This window comes from Diachasma alloeum, unplaced genomic scaffold, assembly GCF_001412515.2.
Source record: "Diachasma alloeum isolate Michigan unplaced genomic scaffold, Dall2.0 Dall_scaffold_00857, whole genome shotgun sequence".
In the NCBI taxonomy this organism is placed as follows: Eukaryota; Metazoa; Arthropoda; class Insecta; order Hymenoptera; family Braconidae; genus Diachasma; species Diachasma alloeum.
The window spans coordinates 143,164-147,727 of NW_021680978.1; positions in this window are offsets into that span (position 1 = coordinate 143,164).

Consider the following 4,564-nt stretch of genomic DNA (forward strand, 5'->3'; position numbering starts at 1 on the left):
CAATAAACATAATATGGGAGCTGTGTCATGTGTCTTGGTCTGTCTTTATTAAAAAATAGAACACCATTATTTTTTATTTAAAAATCACTGTTGTTGGTTAATATTGATGGGCACATCAATCTCCAGTCATTTATAAGTCCAAGTTAATAGACATAATATGGGAGCTGTATCGTTCGACTTGGTCTGTCCTTGATAAAAAATACAACACCATGATTTTTTATTTAAAAATCACTGTTGTTGGTTAATATTGATGGGCACATCAATCTCCAGTCATTTATAAGTCCAAGTTAATAGACATAATATGGGAGCTGTATCGTTCGACTTGGTCTGTCCTTGATAAAAAATACAACACCATGATTTTTTATTTAAAAATCACTGTTGTTGGTTAATATTGATGGGCACATCAATCTCCAGTCATTTATAAGTCCAAGTTAATAGACATAATATGGGAGCTGTATCGTTCGACTTGGTCTGTCCTTGATAAAAAATACAACACCATGATTTTTCCCGTACAAATCATTTTGGTTGGTTAATATTGATGAGCACATAAATCTCCAGTCATTTATAAGTCCCAGTCAATAGACATAATGCGTGCGCTGTGTCTAGTCTGTGGGCGTAAGTCATGTAACTCGGCCTGTCTTTGATAAAAAAGACAACACAACTATTTTTTCCATATAAATCATTTTTGTTGGTTAATATTGATGAGCACATAAATCTCTAGTCATTTATAAGTCCAAGTTAATAGACATAATACGGGAGCTGTGTCATGTGACTTGGTCTGTCCTTGATAAAAAATACAACACCCCTATTTTTTCCATACAAATCATTTTCATTGGCTAATATTGATGAGCACATAAATCTCTGGTCATTTATAAGTCCAAGTTAATAGACATAATACGGGAGCTGTGTCATATGACTTGGTCTGTCTTTGATAAAAAATACAACACCATGATTGTTGATTTAAAAATCACTGTTGTTGGTTAATATTGATGGGCACATGAATCTCCAGTCATTTATAAGTCCAAGTCAATAGACATAATGCGTGAGCTGAGTCTAGTCTGTGAGCCTAAGTCATGTGACTCGGTCTGTCTTTGATAAAAAATACAACACAACTATTTTTGCCATAAAAATCATTTTTGTTAACTAATATTGATGGGCACATTAATCTCGAGGCATTTATAAATCCGATTCAGTAGACATAGGAGAAGAAGAAGATTCATTGATAACAAATAATTCAACACGTTGCTATTGGCAATAAAAATCATTTGTGCTTACGAATATTGATGAGCACATAATTTTCCATGCATTTTTCGACTACTCCGCCCATCCAAAATTCCCGTTATGGCGTTTAATTGGTTTCGACGCTTTTCCCCCCTCATTTTCCACTACCCCAGCATAGCAAAAAATTTTTGGATACCAAAAAACAAAAGCACATAATTTAAGTGTTTTCAAAATGGCCGCCAAATCACTCGATTTCGCTAAATTTACGGAGGTCTAGTAATAACCACTTTGAGTTATCATAGTACTTACCAAGGAGTCCAAACGCGCATATTTCTTTCTTCTGTCCTATTGGGTAGACTTGGGGATATCACGATCTCCATAATTTTTATAGCGCCCACGTTTCTGTGGTTCTTTGCCATCATCTTTTTTTTAATTAAAAAATAAAAAATTAGTTGCATTCTGATCCAAGAAAATACCAATGACAAGAGCTATTATCGAATTCTCCTTTCGTTATTGTGTCATCATTGCAAAATAACAACTAATGAAAGTACAAAAATCAAGGGATTGATAAAATTTATACAATACCATCAATTTTAATTGCCATGTACGCAACTTTATCCCTTCCAAAAGAAAGTTTATAAAAATATTAAAATCTTTTAGTGCTGAGCATAATAGTTACAACGTCAACAAGGGAATGTTTACTTACCAATTGAGGTTATGCGGCGATAATCCCTATTTGAATAGTCCCAATTTAAATCACTGGAATACTGATTTCGTTATTATTATTTCAATAAATTTTCCAACAAGGAACAACTATATACCACAACAGACACTATTTCTCAAAAAAACAAAACAATGTCAGAGCAATAATGAGTATGCACTTGCATACGAGTCCTTTAATGACAACGAGTGACGAAGGACGCCTGCTGCGCGCGCATCAGCAAGGGGCACTGATCTCTATATAACTGGATAGCTGATACCTATGCTCCCACCACTCTCAAAGTGAGGCGAATTGAAGTGTCAGCCAGCGCTGCCGTATAGTAGCTCAGATACTAAAGATGACGTCAGTGCGCATGCGCGCCGCAGTGGGGGCCACGTGCTCGGAAAATTGCCGTGGAAACATTCTCCGTCCCAAATCGTAAATAATAATTGAAAAAGGAAAAATTAGTGTAGTATACTCAATCAATAAATTCCGATCAGTCTAGGTGTATTATAGTTTAATAAATACAAAAAAATTTCGAACGAGTAAATTCAGTTGAATATTTATTTTGAGTTTCCCAATTTCCTGAATACATTAATTTCCTTAAAGTAGCTCATCAGTAGGGTACAAGTTCATACTGACCACACTATAGATGTCGAGATTTTCAATTATTAAATTTTTCCATTAAATTACGTGAGAAAATTTATAAAAAATTCATACACCATCAGCATCGTTCAAATTACATTTTTCAACATATTATTTTCTTTTCAAACATCTCCGTTTTATAAATAAATAATGGATATTGTTTAAAAAACGTTCATTTATGTTGTATCATATGCCAAAAAATTTCTTGATTTTTTTTATATTTTGAGTCAAAAATTCCGATTTCAATCTTGCTCTACAACAAAGTTATGGATTTTGACATAAGACAGTGGGGTAAATCCTGATTTTTCAAAATTGATTTTTTGAAAAAACTAAAACGTCAATTAAATGTAGCAAGAAATTACGATTAAAAAAATCTAATAACATTCTTTGGTGATTTTTTGTAGTTTTTAAAAATTCAATTTTTTCAATCATTAACGATTATACAATTCATTAATAATACAATATTAATAACAATTGTACTAATTTCGACATTCCTCCATGCTACGGCTTCCTTTCGCGTTTATAAACAATGTCAGTTTTCACTTACTATTAATAAAAGTTCTTCTGTTATTCTGGATGTCTTACACGGTAAAATATCCTATATTTCCCAATGCTCTCGGTAAATTTACCACTGCCCCACTACCTGCAGCTGACACGGACATGCGCACGAACGAGAATCTTAGTTCGCTGACTACTATCCGGAGGCGCTGCGTACCTCTGTAATAAACTCACTGGCTGCCATAGGGATCGGCTATCCAGTTATATAGAGATCAGTGCCCCTTGCTGATGCGCGCGCAGCAGGCGTCCTTCGTCACTCGTTGTCATTAACGGACTCGTATGCAAGTGCATACTCATTATTGCTCTAACATTGTTTTGTTTTTTTGAGAAATAGTGACGGTTGTGGTATATAGTTGTTTTGTGTTGGAAAATTTATTGAAATAATGACGAAATCAGTATTCCAGTGATTTAAATTGGGACTATTCAAATAGGGATTATCCCCGCATAACCTCAATTGGTAAGTAATCATTCCCTTGTTGACGTTGTAACTTTTATGCTCAGCACTAAAAGATTTTAATATTTTTATAAACTTTGTTTTGGAGGGGATAAAGTTGCGTACATGGCAATTGAAATTGATGGTATTGTATAAATTCTATCAATTCCTTGATTTTTGTATTTTCGTTAGTTGTTATTTTGCAATGATGACACAATAACGAAAAAAGACTTCGATAATAGCTCTTGTCTTGGTATTTTCTTGGATCAGAAGGCAACTAATTTTTTATTTTTTAATTAAAAAAAAGATGATGGACAAAGAACCACAGAAACGTGGGCGCTATAAAAATTATGGAGATCGTGATATCCCCAAGTCTACCCAATAGGACAGAAGAAAGAAATATGCGCGTTTGGACTCCTTGGTAAGTACTATGATAACTCAAAGTGGTTATTACTAGACCTCCGTAAATTTAGCGAAATCGAGTGATTTGGCGGCCATTTTGAAAACATTTAAATTATGTGCTGTTGTTTTTTGGTATCCAAAAATTGTATCCAATTGTATCCTATGCTGGGGTAGTGAAAAATGCGATGGGGAAAGTGTCGAAACCAATTAAACGCCATAACGGGAATTTTGGTTGGGCGAAGTAGTCGAAAAATGCATGGAAAGTTATGTGCTCAACAATATTCGTAAGCGCAATTGATTTTTATTGCCAATAGCAACGTGTTGAATTATTTGTTATCAATGAATCTTCTTCTTCTCCTATGTCTACTGAATCGGATTTATAAATGCCTCGAGATTAATGTGCCCATCAATATTAGTTAACAAAAATGATTTTTATGGCAAAAATAGTTGTGTTGTATTTTTTATCAAAGACAGACCNCTACTGAATGGGATTTATAAATGCCTCGAGATTAATGTACCCATCAATATTAGTTAACAAAAAAGATTTTTGTGGCAAAAATAGTTGTGTTGTATTTTTTATCAAAGACAGAACGAGTCACATGACA